This window comes from Numenius arquata, chromosome 8 (assembly GCF_964106895.1).
Source record: "Numenius arquata chromosome 8, bNumArq3.hap1.1, whole genome shotgun sequence".
NCBI classification, from domain to species: Eukaryota; Metazoa; Chordata; class Aves; order Charadriiformes; family Scolopacidae; genus Numenius; species Numenius arquata.
Genome location: NC_133583.1, coordinates 37,522,253 through 37,545,491, shown reverse-complemented (window position 1 = coordinate 37,545,491; position 23,239 = coordinate 37,522,253). Strand labels below are relative to the sequence as shown.

At 36.3% G+C, this 23,239-nt stretch overlaps 1 long non-coding RNA gene across 1 annotated transcript in view; it reads left to right on the top strand.

Moving 5' to 3' along the window:
* LOC141467770 (uncharacterized) overlaps window positions 1-23,239 on the top strand; it is a 63,564-nt gene that overhangs the window by 20,107 nt on the left and 20,218 nt on the right. The window contains exons 2-3 of the long non-coding RNA XR_012463334.1: window positions 10,792-10,905; window positions 16,806-16,930. This is a non-coding gene — a long non-coding RNA (uncharacterized lncRNA). The remainder of the gene's footprint in view (window positions 1-10,791; window positions 10,906-16,805; window positions 16,931-23,239) is intronic.

The window sequence follows — 23,239 nt, the reverse complement described above, 5'->3', positions numbered from 1 at the left end:
CTATCTTAATACATAAGACAGATCCCTTAAAAGAAATTTCACTGTAAATCATGTACTGGACTTGCTTTCGTTGGTTTTTAACCTTAGAAGATAAAAATATGCTGGTTGCTTATTAGACTATCATAAAAAAGACTGTTGTCCAACCAAAAATATAGTTCTTTCTTTACAAAGACAACCCCCCATAAAATTAGAAGGGTTTCTATGATTAAAAGAGAGTTATGCAAATATTTAAAATATATACATCTTCCTCTATCAAGTGCAAGCCAAGCATATGGCATTATTCTTGGGAGTTAAAGGTGGAGATTGACTAAAATTTCTTCTGGGCTTAAATCTGATTTGATGGGAGTCTCATCAAGGTTAGACATCTCCAGATAAAGAAAAAAACCCAAACAAAACCCAAAAAACAACAGTAAAACTTGAATACACTCTACTTTTTATATGCTTCAAATCATTCTGGTAATTTATGTTGTTGTTTTTTTTTTTTTTATTATATGGATTTGTTAAAAAGGTTGTCTATGCATTTTAAGGCAGAAGGATCAATGTTACAATTTTAAAGAAGTAATCACTAAATAGCTATATAATCACAGATTTCAGAGGAAAAATGTTATTAACAGTCAATCAAATAAAGTGACAAAAAGAACACAGACTGGGTCTCAGTTCACTGCTTGTTTTTACCGAGGAATTTTGTCTAGAAGCATGTAAAATGCAGAGTCATAGCACTCTTCTGCAATGTCAGAACTCAGTGTGGTGATGTTGTTATTTAAAACTTTTTTTTCTAGTTAAAAGAATTAAAATAAACTGTTAAAACCTCTTCAGTGAACCAATGTCACTACGGTAGACTATAGCATCTGCAGTGGTGGTAACATTTGCCAGGGCATGCCCTGTTCTGCCACCATTATCAGAGCGACTTGTGATGGAGGAACAGAACTAAAGGCCAAATTCTTTCAACCAACCAAGACGATGTACAGCAATAGATGCCCCCGTAGGTTTTTATTCCCCTCCCAACTATGACCCTATTAAAGGTGAAGAGCAGATTTAAATCCTGGAAGTGAAACAAGATGGAGAAAAAACACTGAAAAGTATTTCATGTCCTAACTTGAAGGCACAGAGCATTTACATGGTGATGTCTATATATGCTAATTTAATTAATAAAATGAAGGTAGTATGTACCACGCAACTCAAAAGCAAGACTCACTGCATGCACAAAAAATATTATTCAACATACTGTGAAGAAAATTATTTACTAAAAATATCTTTTTGAATAGTGTGACTTATCTACTCATGAGACAAGTTTGCCATACCAGTTCTACTTCCTATACTAAAACTTTAGTCAAGGAAAACATATTGTACAATCTTGGCAAAAAAAAACAACCCAAAAATTAAAAAAAATTGTAAAGTGTATGGCTTTCTTATTTAACAAGCTTCCCTTCCTGTAACATAAATGAAGGCTTTTGCTACACCTATGTCAAGTATACAAGTTAATGAAAGATGAGAACTTTCAAAAAAGAAAAAAAGAAAAAGTGCTGGCTCCCTGAAAAAGGAAATAGAATTCGCTTTTGTGAGAATGGAAAACTATCCCCACTCTGGGGGAAAAAAAAAAAAAAAGGTATCCTTGACCTTTATTCCGTCTCTCTAGATGCTTTACTATAAAAAAAAAAACCAAACCAATAAATCCACTTATTTAACTGGTCACATTATACTGAGGTTACCTGGGAGAAATAATGTTTCTGGAAAGAAGCAGTCCAAGGCAGTTATAAAAACCTTTATGAGAACATTTAAGCAAACAAAAAAAATCCAGCTTCATCATCACATAGTCCTATCTCCTGGCTTTTCAAAAAAATACAGGTAGTTGTGTTTAAAGGAGTAAGAACATTAGACATATTGATTTGATGAGTCTGAGCTTAAACTAGGACATCAAGAAATAGTAACATCAGCAGGTATTCCCCCTTACTCCTCTGCTGCAAAAAAAACCCTGCAACTCCTTACTATGTTATAACTTCCTCCTCTGATCGACAGTAGTGCCTGTCAGTTTGCGTCTCTGATGGTTGAAATGGGTATTGCAAGAAATTTTACTTTTGTTTTTAAATTATTATTGTATGTAAAGCAAAAGTCTTTCCTTCCAGAATTAGTATTTGGAGTATTGGCATTTCTCTCTTTTGTTTTGTTGACACTACTATCGACTGTCATGGTAGCAAGAGCACGGTGAGGACTCCCAGGGCATTGCCCCACTTTCTCAACCCCTTTTAGGTTGCATGACAGAGGCAAAGACTGCAGAGAGCCAGAAGCCTTCTATACTCTATAGCATCAGCCAGCTCTTTCTGCTGAAATAAATGCAGCAATAAGCGTCTGCCACTTTACAGAAAATAATAATTTTTTAAAAATCTTTTAACGTTAGCAAGTATCTTCTGTTGCATATTTAACAAACAAGAAACCAAAGGTTTAAAGTTTTTTTCTTTGTTTGTTTGGGTTTTTTTTTGTTTTTTTAAATTGACTCTCTAAAGTGAGCACCTTTGAAATGTAAATGCCTGAACTCACATACCCTATTGGCAATCCACAGTTTTTATTACCTGCTGGTAGCCTGGAACATTTTTAATTTTGCACTGCTTACTGGCAGCCTGGAGAGCTCCTGCACACAGTAGGGTGAACTTTCCAAGAGCTGGCCAATATTAGTCACGCTAAAAGTAACATTTTTGGGCAAAGTTTTTAAGTCATAGTCCATCTGCATGCATCTACTTTCACACATTCACAGTAATTTACAATATTTTCATCTATATAATCATTTCACTTAAAAGGAGGATGAATAGGGATACCTTCTTTAAATTGCGTGCCAAAATTAGGTTACTGGATAATAGAAATAAGCAGAGTTTCCTAATTCCTGTGAATTACAGGGATTTGCAAAACAGTTCTTACCCTAATGTGAAGCACTATAAAAACAAACCTTCAGAATACTTAAATAATAGTCTGGAATGTAATTAGAAACTTTAATATTTGAAGTTGAATGCAAATATGTTTTTCTTCACTTTTATTCTAGTTAGGTTGCTTATAAGGAGCCTACCATTGAATCAGAAATAAGCTTCTATTTACCTTTGAGTAAATTAGACAGTCAAAAATATTTTAAAGTGCTGGAGAAAGAATGCATCAGGGCCAATCACAAACACAGACAAATTAAAATATGCTCAAAGTAATTAAAAATCTTAGAGGACAGAAAGAAATATTGTGTTTGAAGGTGTGGTATAATCAGGGTACCTACAGTTACTTTGAACCTTGCAACTTTAACAGAGTGGGATTTGAATAATACCCTATAAAAAACAGCCTTCATTCTGTTGGAAGAAGGCACAAGATGGTACTTCCAACACCACTTAAAATAAACAGCAAATTTAGATAATATCTTGGAAACTCCTAGTTATCAAGGGAGTTTCTCTTGGAAACTACATACCTATAAGGTTTAAGATAACAAAATTCTGCTACCAATACCCAATCCTGTTAGGACTGTAGTTTTTTGTATTAGCATCTTTTAGATTAAGCTGGGTCTATATCCTGGATCTATATAGGAACTTTAATTTACCCTACTCTACTATTTACTATAATTGTTCATCTCTCTGAAATATGTATTTGATCAATCTACTGGTATTGGTGCACACACCACCTGTAACGTATACTCTGACAATTCAAAGAATTCAAACTGTCCACTGATGGATCACATTTCTTTCTAAAAGCAGTACCCTAAACATGAAAATTTCCTCCTTAGTTATGTAAAAAGCACATCAAAAGCTGAATACAAAGATTAGGCTTGATATGAAAATTCTCTCTGGGATGTGCAATTGAACATACTCAAATTGTATTAAAAAGACTGGTATATTGTTTCCTTTTTAATTAGAGAAATTTCTAACCCTAGATCTATTATGTGCAGCATATAAACACATGATTTTCAAAGGTCCCAAACAAATAAACAGTTCACACAATTTTCTTCAAACCTTTGCTGTGTAACGTAACTTTTTGTGGTAAAGAAAATGCACCTTGTCCACAAAAAACTTCCCTCAGGAATTGAGTAGTTATTACAATTCTGAGATAGGAGAAAAACTTGATATAATACCTTATAGTTATCATGAAAACGTACCTTCAACAGTTTTCTTTTTTACTTTTTCCTATTACAATAGTAATTTGAAGTGACATCTGAGATATTTATTTGCAGTAAGAACCCAAGCCCTTGTGTCATGTAGCACCATATTCCATAAGCTGTCTCATTTAAAACTTGTAAGCCTAGCTGGATACTGGCACGTATGATTCGAGATGACAGAACTAAACAAACAGGGGAAAGAAATAAATTTAGAAAGTAACAGAAGTCCAATTATGAACTATAGAAATATATACTCTCATTGAGTTGAATAGAAAAAGCCTGTGCTTAAAGTTAGGGACATGTGCTCAAATCTCTCATTTAATCAGTCAACAATAAAAGATCATCTGCCAGTAAACATTTTAACCTGGTACAGTATTGTAAATACTGCATCATCTATTTGGATATAGTCTATTGCTTCCATGGTATTAGCTGCAGATAGTGGAAAAAATAAAACTATGGGATACTATGTTGGGATATCTTCTTTGAATTTACTGAATTCCTTCCAAAATGCCTTATGGATGGACTATTTAGTATTCATCGCCATGCTCCTGTACAGCAACGGCTGTTAATCTTCTAAAACATACAGAAAAGGAAAAACATTAGCTCTACAAACAGGCTTATTTTGGCCTATCTTGTCATTTTTAGTAGATGAGCCGTTGGGCTTTCTACAGGAAAAATAAAAAAATTCTAGTAGTTAACTGTAAATTAAATAGCTAAAGTAGGAATTTACTGTCTAGTGTATCTGAGAATCAGTGAAACAAATTCACTTTTCTTCTCTTTTCAAGGTCAACGCTAAGATGACATACAGTCTGCATTACACAGTTGTATCATATAGTCAACGTGCCAGACGATGAACCCATAATTCAACAAGCTCAGACTTCAGATCCAGCACAAATATGGAGCGAAATGTGCTTTCCAGTGCTTCTGAATATTGCATTCAGTCATTGCTGCTCCCTAGGAAAACAACTGCCCCCCCAACCACACACACAGAAACCTCCTCCTTTTCCTCCCCTTTCAATGTGTCCTTCCCCACCCAAATGTAACCCAAAAGCCAAAGAAAATCATAAGTATGGCAGGCAAGGGTAAGACTGAGTTTTTGTCATTGCAATGTAGAGTTACTGAAGTGATCTTAGCAGCTCAGCAAGATAAATTACACTGCTCTGGTTTTACACTGGTACAGAAGAGATGAGGATCTAACTCTCCTTTTGTAGTTAAACTGATTTTAACAAGAGGAATTGGGGAGGGGAAAGGAAGGGTTTAAACTACTTTCTGAAAAGGTATCTAAAGGGAAAATACAATCTTCAAAAAGGAAGAAAATTAAAAGCTTTTCCTCAAGTTTCCTTTAATTTCTTATCTTCCTAAAATACATATATACAGTTTGTTCCAGGAAATGTCTGAAATGCCTTCTGTTAGCTTTTAAATAAACATGAAAATCTCCTTTCGAGTTCAAAGAGTTTCAAATAATGACAGGGGGAGAGTTCTTGGACTATAACACAGATGTAAACAAAGGTCAGGAATCACTCTCAATAATTAAAATGCATTATCGTTACTTTTGGACTTTTAGTCTGCTATCACATAACCGAATTAGACTTGAGCAAAGCTCTAATGCACTTCTACAGCAATCTTTTCCTGTACACTAAAGCCAACAGACCTCAGCTAGATTTCTCAGCTAGGAGCTAATGTTTCTGGGTACATGTTACTGTTGCAGTTTCATTTGTCAGTAAAGCCTTATTTACTTGCTTCCTGTTATTAATTATGGGAAACAGGATCTCTTCAAACTGTAGGAGAGGCTCTTTTAACTCCTGTCTAGACTTTTCAAGACAAAATATTGATGGGCCCTTTAATGTTTGTGCAGAGACACAAACTGAGCGAAAAAAACCCATCGTTACCTCAAACAGCTTAAGACTCCTTATCACACATCCAAAAAAAAAAAAAAAAAATCCTTTAAATCACTCGGGCTCACATCCTTATTGTTAGTCACTGAAGTAAGGTTTTCTTTCATAGTTGGATACTTTCTTCATCTGTCACACTGATTAATTAACAGCTCACAGTATGAGTCCTAAGCTTAAATAGCCTACTGAAATGAGGAGGAGAGATCAACGTTAATATTCCATAAAAAGCTAAAGAGGAGAAATGCTTTCTTTAGTATGAAGGGATCTGTCTTTTAATAAAAAAAAGTTAACTATTTTCTGTTTGGTTACATTACACAAGGAGATGAAAGTGCACAGCCTGTAAAGGAAGATTGCAGCAGAGGATTAGGACAAAAGTTAGAGAAGACTTTAAATGTTTTAAATTAAGCTGTTGGTTGGAAACAACCAGGTCTTCAGCACCATTGAAATAATTTTCATCACTGTTAAAAAAAGCCAGTTTATCAACACACAATATACAAGCCTATAAACACAGTACTGTTGCCTGTACAAATATATGGGGAAAGGCATGCAATTACATGAAATGGAGAGTTGCTAAAACCTTAAACCTAAAGCTGCTGTTAGCCAAAATATTGATAGTTTCTCCCCTCCACCACACCCTTTCACCAAATGGTTACAGTCCAGCAATTATTTGAAGAGTTTGACTTTCAACAGCTATGGCTCTCCCCCTTTTCTAAGCCCCTCCAGTACTGCTGAGTGGACAAAAATTACAGATGCAAAAGCTGACAAAAGAGTGCAAGGCCCCTCCTCTCCAGTGCCTCGACAGTCAGAGCTCCTGCCAAAACATGCCTGAAAGCTAGTGAAGAGACAAAGACACAAAGATTCCATTTTATCAGGGAAAATAGATTTCATGTAGAAACTACCGGGGAGAAGAATAGCATGCTGGCACGTGTGTCGTTTCAAAAGCAGAGCAGGAATGAATATTTCAAGGAAAAATGAAATCATATTTGATTATTCAGTAAGCTCAACAAATGCTGTTTAACACACAGCTCTGTTTAAACTGCAAAGTACTAAAGGGGTGGGAGGGGGGAATCTCCCGTAAAGCTGGAAATACATTTTCAGTCATGGAGAACCTTCAGTTCAACATGATCCAAGATAAGAGTTCACCGCTGTTGCTCAAAATCTTCTCCTGATAATGCTGTAGTACACATGCCACTAAAACAAAGTAAATTCAGCTTTTTTAGCTCAAATCTGTTTGAATACGTTTACTACTAAAAGATTCTTCCCCCAGGGTGTCATTAATAAAGTTGCAACAAGTTTAAAGCCCTGGCACCTAAGCACTTCCAAGTCTGCAAGCTTTTCATAGCAAGTTTACTACTTTTGGCTTGTTATGCTATCGTGACTGGCACTCATCACTGAGCTGGAACGGGTCTGCCTGTGAGCAGGAAGATCAGCAGCGAGGTGAATGCAGGCAAGCAGAGCAGAAGATAAAGAACATGATTTCTCTTTGAAACTAGTCAGAAAGTCGGGGAAAAGTGCAACCGGTGATGGTAAGATTTGAGACGATTCAAGTTTCTCACTAATTTAAAAATAAAAGTGATAATTACAACAGCATATAAGATTAAAAACTATTATTTTAAGTGTGATTCCAATCCATTACGACTCAGTGGCAAAAGGAGCTACTGTTAAAAATAACATGAGCTCCCACTAGGCTGAGAATTTGGGAAGTAGAGATATAAAATGGAGGCTTAGTCATCAGTAAGGATTTCAAAATGCTCCCAGCTCTGATAATGACTGCTCATCAACATGTTGGGTTCTTACAAACTCTTTGCTTATAATAGCCCTTCTTTCTTTTCTTTAGCCTGCTTCTACATATCTGGTGGCAGAGCCACCTGAATTCAGCTGGAGTCTTCCAGTCTTTCCACCAACACACTTACACAGTACAAAAAACATAGAAGATGATACTTAAGGAAAATACTAAAAATGTGATTAATGCCCTGAATTGACAGGTTTGCAATTGAGGATAAAATACAACTGCTGAGAGCTCTCTACAAGAGGACTCCCAGGAGCCCTGTGCCCGGCAGAGAGCCCCGCTCTCTGCCTCTCCTCACCTGCAACGTTCCTCCCCTCCCTTCAGCCCAGCCATGCACTGCCGCATCTCCCCTGCCCGCCCAGACCCACGCCACAAGGATGTGGCACAGTTCACACTCTGCACCCTCATGCTGCCTTACAGCCCTTGCTTGCCCTTCCGTCTGCTGCTGAAGATCACTCTGATGATAGAAAGAAAGGGCTGGTAATCCTTTGACTAACTAATAAAACCACTTCAGGAGATCGACACTGATCATTATACAGGGATTGGGGCAGTCAAGAACAATACGTGAAAAAACAAAAATTATGCTGAGAAACAGCCTTATTCTCTTTATTCTATCCGGGGTGAAGGGTAGAGGACACAAGAACAAACCTTGACCACTACATTTTGTTACAAGTTTACATTTAATTTTCATTTTCAATATTTATCACATCCCTTTGGCTGATCCCACTATCCTCCCACTTGCTAAGTCCAGGCATTCTCTAAGTCTTCGAAGCCAGACAGGATCTAAATGCTTTTTGTTCTTTTTATGCATTTTACCATCCAACCATCATTCAGTCCCTCCTCATCTCGTATTTCTGGTGCCACAAAATCCTCTCATCTACTCTGATAAAATGCCATCCTCCTCATGCACAGCTATTCCCATTTGGTCTCCATTCTCAACCAGACTAAACCCACCATCACATTTTCGGTTTGCTAGCAAAAAGGGCTCCTAAAAGATGGCTCACTACAAAGATGTAAAAAAAGTCTGCATCTACCATTTTGATCCTTTTACTGATACTTTTTTTTTTTTTCCTCCTTCAAATTCTCATAAAGTGGGTCCCACCTTCCTCCTGTACTCCAGTCGCAGAAAGTAGAACTGCTGCACTTGCACACATAGAACAAGAGTGATTTGGCTGCCTGATTTCCAGAAATACTGCAAAAGAAGGACACTTAGTTCTGGGGTCAAACTCTGAAAGGACTACTAACAGCAGAAATATATTTAAAAAGAAAAAGGGGTGGGTCGGTGGGTGGGTGAAGAAGGGCTGCAGTTATTGACTAGATGTGAGATACAGAGCAAAGAATGAAATAAGCAACAAAATTTATGAATGAAGAATTACAAACATGCTTCCTTGTTTTCTCTTATACAGCTGGTAAACTTATTCTTCAGACTAATATTACAAAGGAATCTTTTGAGAGAAAACTCAATTCATATCAGATTATGGAAACACTGCAGCAGTTAAATATTATCACTTGATTTCCCATATATAGAGACCTGTTCCCTCACTCAGCTAACACTTCCTATTTGAATGCTTTTCAAGATTACTTGAAGATTGAATCCTAGAATTATTTCAGCCTAGAAAAGCCGTTGAAAGCCAAAATGAAATCATGCACCTTTGTCTAATTCCTGTCATTGCAACCGAGTTCATTTTAATGACCGCATGTCCAGGCAATACATGGCACAGGACTTGAAAAGGAAGGAGACTTATGTTTTAGTTGGCAGTGGTGCAGCATAGGTCTTTAGCATGAAATTTATTAGCATTAATGGGCATTATGTAAATAAAGCACTGTGCTTTAATTCGCTGGGAGTGGTGGCGATTTTTTCATGTCCTATAAAATAGACAAATAACAAATGTGAGACTTTTCAAAGTTATTTGAAGAATTCAAACTTGCATGTGCCTCCATTAATAGTAACGGAGAAGGTGTAGCTGAACAAGATGGATCCAAAATTCTCAAAATGTCTTCCATGAAACTGCATGAAGATTAATACAACAGAGCAGCCTTTTTAAGAATATGCTGTATAATTACAGTATTTTGCAGACCAGAAGGTCTTCAAAAAGTAATCATTAGACCATTGAAAAATCCAGATTTGAAAAGATTTATTTTTAGATTTAATATACCATACTTATTTGATACTAGACTTATTCAGATGAGTCCAATTTAATAAAGTGGCTTTAACAAGCAGCTCAAATATTTGTCACTTGAGCCCTGGCATTTTCAATCTTGAATGCCAAGAATTTAGAAGGCTTTGGGAATCCCATCACCTGACCCACTGCATTTTAGGGACAGGGGGTAGTCATTTATGCAGTCCCTCAGGTGCCTTTGAACATTGCAGGCTAAGGTTGGAACAATTTTCAGACCTACTGAAAAATTGCACCACTGTTGCAGATTTCATCAGGATTGGTGCATGGTACCAATAAAGATCAGTCTACTACCTATTTGAGTACTTAAGTGGAGTTATTTTTCCTTAAGAAAAAAATGAATTTAAAGCTACACTAAAGACTCATGCGCACAGGTTTAATATTTGAATTTTCAGTGAAGGATCTTATAAAGACTTATCTGCAGCACTGAAAAATAAGCCTCGAGCTCATTTTCTGAGAAATTTTTATTGTTTTATATGTCTGAATAATCTCACAAGAACAGCAAACCAAACCAGCATGAAACAAAATACCATAGACATATGTATTTATGGTGTTTAAATTATTGAAAATGTAAGGCTTATTCATAGTATTGTGTCTCAGTTTAATATTCTGAATGATGTAATTTCAGTCAGAACTAACTTGAAGCACAACATATTTTACCTGAAAATCCAAAGAAAAGAGTTAGCACAAAACCACTCAGACCTTTATAGTGACACTAGAGATTTTTCTTTGGGTAATGTCAAGACCAATTATCGGCTGATCTATTGAGCATATCCTAAGCTATCGCACAAAATCTTTTATTTCTTTGTCTTCTAGACAAATCACCACAGAGCTGCAGACCAGCAAATGAAGTGAACTGAGGGCAATTTGACCAACATCATGCATGTCGATTCCCCAGAAGTCGATGAAACATGTTATCGGGTCTCCAAGGTACATCCCAGAGATTAGTTGGTTGTGCCATACAATTAGTAAATGATTAAAACCAGCTTTTTTCTTTGATTACATTAAGATACTTGCAGCAATGAGAGTTATTATCTTCCACAGAAGAGAGTACATTCCCAAATTATGTTGTTTATTAGCACTTAATTAACAATGTGCCACCCTAGCCAAATGATCAGGCAAACCAGTGGTCTCAGGTACAAGGAAAAGATCATTACGAAACTCCACCTGTCTCATTTGGGAAAATCAAGTAAGTACATCTGAACCATAGAGTGCACAGAAATATTTTAATGTTGGTTTTCATCTCAGGCTTTTTGTGTATTTTGTGCCAAACCCATAAGCCTTCTTCAGAGAAATCAAAAAAACAGCGTAGAGACTGAATTAAACAGATGAGTTTTAAATGGCTAAACATTTTTTCTTGTATTTTCATAAGAACGGGACCCCAGGTAAATGATGCCTCCTAATACAGCACATGAAAATCTCAATTATGAAAATCATTATTCTAGGCACTATGTGCCATTTTATATTCCCAGCAGGATGTTTTTCATCTCATCAAGAGTTTCCAAGGCTGTTCAGTGTTTCTGTATATGCAAAATACATTTAAGGGCCCCCAAAAAGATCTACTAATTACAAAAGCCTAGTCAAGTGGTCAGACAGACTGGAACTTGAGGATTATAGGTAAGAGGGATGAAATGAAGGCTTGGAAACTATAATTTCTTTTTCTGTGGTAGCAGCAGAAGCAGCTGTTATAGACCAGGCAAATTAAAGATGTGGCTAAACCAGCAGTCTGGAAACAAGGCATTGCAAAAACATAACAGCGAGTCATCTGCACCCCATTTTTAAAAAGCCAAAAGTGCTGACCATTTCTTTTTCTCTCTCTCTCTTCCTGTTATTCTTATCTGTCACAAATATCCTCCCAGCTGGTACCCTTCCAGCCCTTGCTCACCAGTTCTAATTTCCCACCCCCGTCTTGGGGAGTTAATAGTAATTCCTGGGACTGTGGACAAGTGCTCCATAGTGGGAGTTGTCAGCAAACAAGAAAGGACACTTCTAAAAGAAGAGCAGGTGAAATAACAGAGTTGCAGTTCTACTCTTTTTTTTTTTTTTTTTTTTTTTATTTTTTGCATACAAGAGTTGTTCATCAAACATGTAAAAACAGTCTTCACATAGTGACCAATATTTACCATTCCTTGAGAGCAGTTTCATCTCACCAGTAAGATCAGCATCTAGATTCAGAAAGTTCTCCGATTAAAGAACAAGCGGATTGCCTCCTCATTTTTCAGATACATTGGTTAAGTGTCTTATAATTGACTATTTTCATAAGAAATTTTTCTCTTTCTTCAATTTCTAGATTGTTTATACTGAATCTTTTTAAAATAAGTTAAAAATTGTTTTGCCATGAACTAATGAGCCTGTATATTGTTTTCCATATCAGAAAGTGATGAAAAATCTATGAATTATTGCAAAAAGTTTCTTAAACAACAAAAACACCCCAAACCAACTCTTTGTCTTTCCTTGACAGCAGGTATAAGTATATAGACTTCCTGTTAGAAGTAGCAGAAACATTAGTTGCCTTGCTTAGACAGCTTTTAGGTCAAACAGTGCTGCAAACCTAGAATTCGTCTCAATTTATATTAGCATAAGCCTGTGGACTACTTTTGATCTCAGTTTATACATCATGAATGAATATCACCCAATCTATTTCCCCTATGTTTATTTGTACTCAAAACCAACCCATCATTTCAGATTTGTGGCAGATGCATTTTTTAAGTGCTGCCATTTCGGTACTACTCTAACGATGTTGTTAATGTTGCTGCATTGAAACATTGTATCTGATTTGAGGCACACTCAAGCTCCTCGCAAACAATTATTCATTAAATACACTTCAAAAATGTTTATGAGTTTCATACCATAAATTTTTAACAGACACAAAATTGATACAGGCAAACAAAGTGCCCCATTTCTTATCAGAAATTAATCTTAGGTGTCATGGGGCCTTTGTCTGATGCCTTTAACTGAAACAAATCAATTACCATTTTGCATTTTCGTATGTCTAAGAATATGAGATAACAGCAAAAGAATTCTAAAGGTTAAAACCTATATTCAGTACAGTCGCTCCCCCTTCCCCCTCTGTTAGAGTGGATATTTGAGGAGGTTCTTTACATCTCCTCCCACACAGTTTCTCTGCTTCGTAAGCAGAAGCCAGCTGCTGGTTCTTTCAAGTCTAGCGGTTAGTTGACATTTACTATTAGTTTATGGTTTCCATTCTATCTTAGCAAGGAAAAGAGGCAGAAAGTTTCTTTTAAAAGAGTGAAGATTAAATCTTTATATTTCTAATTCCCCCAAAACTGGAGGTTTTTTGGTGGGGCATAAGGGAGGGACAAAAACACAAAGCTGTGCACCAGCACAGAGAATAGGACTAACGAGCCCTGGCTTTACTGTTACTATTCCTTCCTCTGGGAAACACCTCATTGCAACTCTTGACCAGCAGAGCTGATTTTGTTGTTTATTCCCTTTTCAATCTCAGTCACTAAAAAAATGCTGTGTAGAGTGTTGATTACATTTCTGTCTTGACAAACTTGGCAGCATTATATAGCAACTGCCATAAACAGGAAAAAAAAAAAAAAAAAAAAAAAAGAGTCCTGCATATATACCCATGTTACAATGATTTGATTGTAGAGATGGGAGAAACAAGAAAGAGGTCTAGGACATGCCACAAAACACTTTTCCAGAGCAAGGAGAACATTAAACCCATCTGAAACCTATACAAAGTAAGAGATCTATGTCCTGCAAACACTGGCATAGTGCACCCATGTGAAAGATTGCCACTACAGTTTAACTCCCCTCTCCAGACACACACTGCGATACAGACCTAACGTCAGACTTAATTCCCAGATAAGCACACTGATGCAAGGCTGTTTAAGGTTTGTCCTTCTGAAATTTACCTTGAAAAAAAAAACTCAATTATGAATTTTAAGTATATGAAATTTTTATACAAAAGTACAGATACAAAATAGTAGTCATGGCCACTATTTCAGTGGAATATACTTTCTAAAATTATTTTCAGATTAATAGGTATTCTGAGCTCATAATAAACAAAATACAGTTAGAAGTGGCTCTCCTTTAGGACAAGTTCATACATGAAGGAATCAGAAAAGCAGAGGTGATCTGATAAGCAAAATTACACACACACCCCGCCCCAAATCAGGAAGTCAAAAAAGCCATACCTGTAGCTGTTAACAGCCCACTAAAACCCTCACTTAGTAAAACTGAGCTTAGAAGTCAGTCAGCTAGTAATACCGTGTTTATTTAATGGACTTTTACAGAGCAGAAATCCAGACCATGTAGCCTTTTATCTGATGATATTTACTAACAAAGAGCTTTAAAAGAAGTAGCATTAACAGGATTGTTGTAGATATGAAAAGGAACTTGGAATGTGCAATGACTAGACGGCTCCAAACTTTCTCTGATGTGTTTAAGAGCCACAGAAGAAAACCATCTGAGACAGCTCAGTACAGAGAGTGCCAGAAAATACCATACTGTTTTTTTTCTAGGTCTAGGTCAGGACATTTGAAGACATCCATGACTGACTATGATTTCTTTTTCCTAAATCAAGGCTTCCATGACTGACATCATAGAAGCAGTTATAAAAATCATACTGGCTCACAACATCTGCAGGAACTCGATAGCGCAGCTGTTCACTGCACGTGTTAAACAGACAGCATTAAAATATGTAAAAATAGGTCAAAGCAAAAACAAAAAGAACCTGAAATGAAGAATCTCACCTAGATAACTGGAATTAAATGTAGAAACAACCTTTTCTCCAGGTCAGCAAGCTGAAAGCATTAAGAGAAAAGCATTTTGCAGCAATCCACACACAATAGGTCTTGAGCATTACTTCCTTTTATTGTGTATTGCACTTAAGGGGCACTAGATTTTCTAAACAGTATCCAAAGCATACTTTCAAGTCCAGCCAACAAACATCTGAATGTCACAGCAGCCTTTCAAGAGAAAGTTACAGTGCTGTGAGTTTTTAGAGAGACTGAAATATTTCAGAGAGATCAAATATATCCCAGTGCTACCTCCTCTTGTTCCCTTGAATTAAAAATGAAGAGCAGCTTATCTGGAAAGCAGAATCTAATTAAAATGATCTTTTCTAAAGAATAAAGGATAAAAGCACCGATCTTTAAACAAGGTGGAAACCCATTTGGAGATGGACGGCAATGTTTGTTTCTTTTTACAAAGTAATGATTCAGAAGTACACCCAAAACCACATTTAAGTGATGAACATTAAAACATTAAGTACTAAAAATGAGGTGCATCCTGTGGGAGCATGATCCAACCATCACCTTTCTTTCCCCACCGATAGAAGCTTTAAAGAAAGTCAGACATAACTGCATTCAAGTACATTAAAAAAATCTGCGATATTTTATCACACATGCTGAACTTTTTGAAAGACTTTTTACTGATTTCAGTTACAATTTGTACTTCAAAAGAGATGCTGTAATAGTCGACAATAAAATTAAGCTAAGGTTTTGCATGTTTTCATATGAATGGAAGAGAGGGATTCAGATATATCAGATTATGGAAGAATAAAAAAATAATCAAAGAGCTTTATGAACAGAATTTTTTCCCCTCACACTTGTTTTCTTTTTTTTTTTTTTTTAAACAGCCCTCACATTGTCAACATTAGTTTTAGTTTCCACTATGTGTAAGTAAAGTGAAATATTAAGTACATATACAAGTGCACAGACAGCAAGATGCTTCTTTGCAACTCAGTGGAATAAATGCAAGAATTTTCCACTGTTCCAACCAGAGCTCTTCAGCCACAGCTCTGAAGCATAAGTGTGTATATATATATTTTCTCTCCGTATACATACAGTTGTTTCACTTCATTGCTAAGGGAAAACTCTATATCATTATTACAGTTTTTTCTTTACTAGACAATATAGACTATGCACTACTGTTAAGACTGATTAGAAAAGAATATCTTTCTCACAGAGATAAAAAGAGGTTTTGAAATTTTTTATTGTATGTTAGACTAAAGATAGGTATGTTCAAATAACTTTAATTTTCTTTAGGGGAAATGAGGTCACAGCAAAGGAAAAAAGGAGGAGAAAAGCTAAGCAGCATGATCACTTTCCAGATAGACAGTAGTTTGATCATTAAGACTTTCACACAGAGTATGGGAAACCCAGGTTTCCAGGCCCTTCTCCAGCAACAACAGAGCTCTGATATTCCTCAGGCACACCAAAACCACCAGACTACCAACAATTCAGGGCAGCAAGGGGTCTTGTTTCTTCTCCTTATGCAAAAGACCTTCCCAGAAAAATGTGCTTTGAAAAATATGTTTCTTCAAAACATCTTGCGTTTTCCCCACACAGGGGGAAAAAAAAAAAAAAAGATTAAATTTTCAATCAGATATATGTACAAAAACTGTAAATATCTGCAATTGCAGGGGAAAAACTCTTAACAGAATGAAAAAATTATTTTCTATAAAGTTCCAGTAATATCTTTAATCATATTAGAAACTTAGTGCGTTACATTAATTTGTTAAATTAACACAGTTGGACTTTTAGATCAAACAGAGAAAAAAGACAAGATTGTGGTCCAACAAAAACATGTTATAAAAACACTGCTATTTAAAACAGACCAAGTATTTTCTTGCGCTTGAACCCTAACAAAGGAGTTTTTCCTTAAGGCAGTCATTAGTTGTTTTGTCTTCATTTTTGTGACTTTTTTTTTCTTAATGGTAATGTATCAGTTACACTGCTTTGTTAAATGCACTCTAATCTGTTCTTATTCTTGTATCAAATTTCTTAGGACACTTTTTCTTGGTATTAGTAATAGTTGTGATAGGATTGCTTTACTCTCAAGTTTGCATTTTACAGAAGACCATAAGCCTCAGAAGGTCGCTGTGTGGAAGAAACACACTTGGGCCAACCCATCATGTCAATATTACACAAAGCACAGCCAGTTCCAGCATTCTTTCTTCTCTGGAGAATTCTCGTGCCAGGTAGTGGAAGCTAACTCGCTTATTTCTTTGCTGTTGAATTATTTATTTTTTTTCTAGCATCACCCCTTTAAGTGCGATTTACATTTTAAGATTCTGGAGGGATACCTGCTACTTCTAAAGGGCCACATAAGATGCAGCTGCTCCACCACACTATGGGGAAAGAAGAGGGCTGGTTATGGGGACCCCCACACCTTCTCTTTCTCACATAGCCAAGTAAACTCCACTATAATTGATGCAGTATGCAGAAAACAGAAGAGAGGGCTAATTGAGTTTAAAAGCTATACAGTTGCAGCCTCACTTAGGAAATGCCTCCAGGCTTGTTTGAGCATTTAGTAATAAACCTAGACCACAAAGCGAAGTGAATATTCAACTCCACGTGCCCAGAAGGGAGAGAAGATCCTTTTCTCCATACTCATAAGCCCATGTTAGCCCCTTCAGTCTTTCTCCAACAAAGTAGGATTCTAGTAATCTGGGAATCATCATTTCCATTTTTCTTATCCTGAAGGCAGAGCTGTATACTGCTGACAGTTACCATAATACATCAGCATCATCTCCTGAAATCAAGGCCCTGTTTTGCTACATCTTGTAAGTTAAAAAAAAAAAAAAAAAAAAGCCATTTTCCAGCTAAACAGATTAGAAAAATAGAAGTGGCCACACAGACTTTGGGAACACAAGAAATTCATGTTTGGCGTTCCTCTTCTGCCACAAGTGGCAGTTATAGCTAGTACCTGCGAAGCTTTCTACCCTTGATCAACTGCTCACTAGGGCATTTAAGATAATTTAAATGATCTGTAGTGATGATTTGAAACAAGATAATCCACAATCAGACTATCCACAGCATTTAATGGATTAATTAGGTGTAGAAGGAATCCAGGATCAACCCTCAACCCAGTCATGAAATTTGAACACAGGCATATTCAACCATGGTAGAACACATTCTAAAACAATACCAAAAAGATGGAAACAACCACAATTAAAGCTGTTCTCACATTCTTTGTTTGTACTGAATTCAGGCTTTATTAAGCTTTTAGTGTCTTATAAAAACAGACCCATGAAACAGTGGGAGAAACACCAGAGCTGAACATCTAGAAACGCTTCCATAGGTGGGTTTTTCGTCTTTACCTCTCTATACATGCTGTAATCATGACTAGAGCAAGCAAGCAGCATGACAAAGAAAAAAAATCCTATGAGGAGCAGCTCGGGAAACTGGGGTTGTTTAGCATGGAGAAAAGGAGGCTGAGGGGAGACCTTTGCTCTCTACACCTACCTGAAAGGAGGTAGGGTGAGTGTGCTTCTCTTTTTCCCAAGTAAAAAGCGATGAGAGGAAATAGCCTCAAGTTGTCCAGGGGAGGTTTAGATTGGATATTAGAAAAAAAAGATTCACCGGAAGGGTTATCAAGTATTGGAATAGGCTGCCTAGGGAAGTGGTTGAGTCACCCTCCCTGGAGATATTTAAAAAGACGTGTAGATGTGGTGCTTAAGGACATGGTTTAGCGGTGGACTTGGCAGTGTTAGGTTTACCGGTGGACTTGATCTTAAAGGTCTTTTCCAACCTGCATGATTCTATGAATGACAGGTTCAAATCATTGGCTATGTTCCCTTATGTGCTCCCATGTAAGGGATCCCATTCGAGATGCCATTATTATATCCTTAGATCTAAGTGTGTCTTGCACTCACTTGAACAATATGAATGCATTTAAAGACAACAATCCATAATACAGTTTCCTTCATACTGTATATACACATCACTACAGCCACAGTGAATGTATTTCAACAGATACAATATTATCAGATAGCCAAATCATATCCTTGCTGTCCAAAAATTACAGCACCACTCCATACAGCATAACAGGAACATCTGGAATTCTGCTCTCATGAAGGCAGCTGGGACTGCACTGCTACATCAGGAAGCGAACTATACTTTCCTCAGAGTTTTAATCGTTACAGAGTATACTCAGGGCTTTTTGCAGAAAAGCAACAACCATTTTGGTTACTGAAATAATTACTTGTGTACAAGGCGTTTTTTAGGAAAATGTTATCTATGTGCATAATATGCTTGTATGACACTGAGAAATTGTGCACATTCACTCTATATTTAAAAGCCAGTTGAGCATGAAGAACAGTTCTCTATCTCTTCAGAAATTATTTCTTAAGTAAAAAAATAGTGTTAAACCTAAGACTAATTTTACCAAACCTGCCACTAAGAAGAGTTTTTTCACTAACTTGTTTTCTGATCTTATTTAAAAAACAGGTTGGGAAAATGCTAGCCATTACTTATCTCAAATTGTGCTTTGGTTTCATGTTATTCTCAGAGAGGGTTTGCAGCAACAAGGGCAAGAAAAATTACTCATTTCTCTTTGCCCAGCTCTGTTATATGACAGGGAAGTGACGACTTGCAAACTTGATCCATAACAGGTAAATGAAGCCAGATGAAATTAACTTACCATAACAGCTGTCATGCTCTCTCTAGCTTTTTCCAACACCCATGCACATTCAGTCCTTTACACGTTTTTCTCTTCTGTGCAGGTAAGTCACAGGACTGTGGCTCACTAAATATTAAATTACTGCTCATTTGGCTTCACAGACTCCCACAGGACTGTAGGCACTACATACTACTCAAACACTATCTGGCTGTTCTGTGTGAAGTACATGCACATCATCCTAGCACCTCCAAATGCTCTTAACTAAATTGTTAGTTAATCCTTGAGCTTTTTGGTTTCTTCATATTTATTTTTCCACTTCTTTCAGCAACTGATTAATTTTTCTGCTGATTATGCTGTTACAATAGTTTGCAGAGTACAGAAGAGAAGGAAATGCAACATTGCTTTAAAGACCATAAATCCTTCTTCCATTCAGAATCTTTGAAGAAGTATCAGTAACAATACTACAAGTTAAGAGATCGGTACCAGTCCATCTTCATGAAGTATATATTTTCTGATCTTGAGGGCACAGATTATGCTGACAAAGACATCAGAATACTGCTTCTATACTATTCAAGCTGATAGTTTCAAATCTGTTAATAACTTAATATGAGCAAACATATGACTATTTCCAAAAAATTCTATTGAATACTTGTAATTTCAAAGTCTCTTCTGTTCTTAAAAATCTTCCGATATTTATGCCCAATCCCTCTGAGCATTATGAAGAACATGTAGACCAAGTAAGTGGGGGAAGGTGATGCAAATATGCTGCAAATTTTTCTAGCATTTCCCCTAAATTTCCTAATAGAACCTGTTGCAACTTAGATTGAAGATTAGAGCTATGATATTAAAACAGTGAGCTTTTCTTTCAAAGTCTGTGATCCCTCACAGGTACTAGCAATTTGATTTGTAAGCAGATGTTATAATAACCCTAAACTCTTCCTGACTTTTACTATTTTTACAAACACTTCCACTAACTTGAAGGAGATTCCAGCATAGGTCATTAAGCTCTAGGTAAATTCTAGTTTTCTGTGGGTTTCAAGAACAGGGGAAAGAATTCCTAGTCTGCCAGGCCAAGCTTTTGTGACAAGGGTGCTAAGAAAGAAGTCATCATTTTTCAAAAGTCACAAGAAAATTATAACAATTTTGAAAGTAGATCGTTCCCTTCAACACTATTTTCAGCAACTGACATATGTAAATTCTACAATTACAGGAGAGGCATTTCCTGTCATTTTTATCTTGCATGGAAAAACATAATAAAAACTAAAGAGGCAAAAGTTTACCCAAAATTCACACTTGTAGGTTGCATATCCATGTAAGTAGTACATGATAAACCATGAGCTATGCACGCAGACGCACACAAGTCTGTAAAACACTGAATCTGGAAAATTCAGCACAAAAAGTCAGAGGCCACTAGTTATTTGAACTACTGTTTTTTTCAATAGTGGGTACACAAGAGGTTATTTTAATCACTGTGACTAGACATAGTGAGAAAGTGCAGCCACACTAAGCCAACGAATTTCATAAGTAATGATGCATTTGAATTAGCAAAAAAAAAAAGTACAGTAGGAACTGAAAAAAAATCTCATTTCTCTTGGCATGATTTCTGTTACATTGTGAAGCAGAAAGAAATCGTAACAAGAAGAGGTATTAGTACATTGGCAGGGCAGTCAAAGAAGAAATTAGCAACAAATACAGGAAAAGGAAATACTTAATACTTGTACCCCAAGACCCAGAATTTTGATATTTTACTCATGACACTTCCAAATAATAAGAAAGAAAACAATGACCTCTACAAGACAGAAGCTAGAAGTGGTACAGTTCCCCAACATACTCCAAAGTTATATCTTTTGCATTTGCTGTTAGAAGTTGAGAAAACTTAAACTTCCAAAATTTATAACTTACAGGCATAATTTCTAGTTAAAATTCTTGGACTACTTGGCAAAGAAACCTTATTTAGAGCCACTAAACACTTCTTTGGAGAACCCCTCCTGTCTTCTGCCAAAACTAAAAAGTACTGACTGTAGTGGCCATGTATAATGGTTTAAGTGAAAACTTTCTTCACTAATACTCAGATAGGAATAAACACAGATGATTGCTTTCACTTGACCAATGTACCTTTTTGCATTTTAATGACTGTTCTGATCAAGATTCCTTTCAAAACCAAAGCAGTCGTAAGATTTCTTTTTGTACATTCTAGTACTAGATTTTGGAAGAAACTGAGCTGTTATATGAATGCACAGGATCAGCAAAAAGCTACTTTGATGATCATAGGTTTGAGAGAGACTGCTTCAAAGAAGTAGCTACACATGACAGATATCAGACAAAGATAATTCTCAATAAATAACTTCTGCTAAGATCCAGAGTTTCTAAATTAATGCAGTAGCTTTATTTTTCTTCACTTCTCTTCACCTTCAGTATAAAGTAGATCCATGTCATATATATTCTAGCAGAGAAATATGCATTCAATTTTAGGTATGATTTGTTTTTAAGTGAGAAAAGAAAGGCATACATACATGCACACATTTATCACGCTTAAAACATGAGGCTTGTACTATACAGAGAGACAGCTTTTCCGAAACCCTCTACCTATCCCTTTGCCAACTATTACTATTTAGTTTTGATTTAATCACAGAAAAGAAGGTGGATTTGAACTCTGTTAGCACTGCATGAATATTTTGAAGAGTCAAAACTGGAAACATCCAGTATATATGCGGTATAGTACCAGACTGAGATACAATGAAGGAGTTGAAAGAAAAAAAAAGCCTAAGCACAATTTACAAAAGCTTCATTCTTTTGTTTGCATTCTATCAGCATAAAGAAATAACACAACTATTACGACAGTCTCCTGCTACAAATGGCAGAGCGCTCTAAACAAGTTTCACTTACCCAGCATTTCTTCTCCTCTTTTGAAATATGTGCTTTAAAAAAGCTTCACAATTAACATACTGTACACATTTTCCAAGGTTCTCAAAGATCAGGAACTGTTTCTGGAAAGACTCATTCCAATTTGGCAAACAATTACAGCATACATTACAGTAAGGTGCATTAAATGTTTTGCTTCTGTGGGGGTACGGAAACATGTGCTTACCCACAGTTAAGTTCAACAAGCAAAATAAAGTCAGTCATAATTTAAAATGTGGGTAAAAAAAGAAAAAGAAAAGAGGAGAGCAAGAGAAAGGATAAGTCCAAAAGGCAGAGAACATTACAACAGCCAAGTGGAAACAAATGACATATTATAAAGGGGATGCAGTCACAGGACTATGTGTAACTCTGTTACAGCTAAACACCAATAGCTTCTGGTGAAATTAGTTCTGTGTGCTACTTTAGTAAAAGTATAAAGAAGCATATTCAAAAGCCAACGAGCACAAAGAAAACATAGTCATGACTATTCACAATAGTGAATTCTGTACTGAATGTGTGAACAGGACAAGAGTTAGGCAAAATACAAGCAGCCTCCCTTTGCCTGGGATCTTTGTAGTGACACAAGCCAAGCAATCTAAACAGAAAATGTCTGTCCATGCTAGGAGGAGGGGAAGAAATAATACCCCACAAAAACAGAAACTACTTTCCTCATCTAAGAATGGTAACTTTTGACAACATTTGGCACCACAAGTTCAAAGGGCTATTTTTTCTGCTTTGTAAGTACAGACTCAGAGATTTTTACAGTATTCCTGTCTCCATGCTATTGCTTTTTATGCCATTAATGGCATTTAAATTATAGATCTACTTCAGCCATGTAGTCAAAACACCACATCACCCAATGAGACACTGTATTATAATTTCAGTGTGTCTGTGTTTTAACTGTTCTTTCATATACTGTACTTCTCGTCAATCACCCTCTTTCTCTGCCAAAGAATAGATACAAGAGACAAGTCTATCTTTAGAC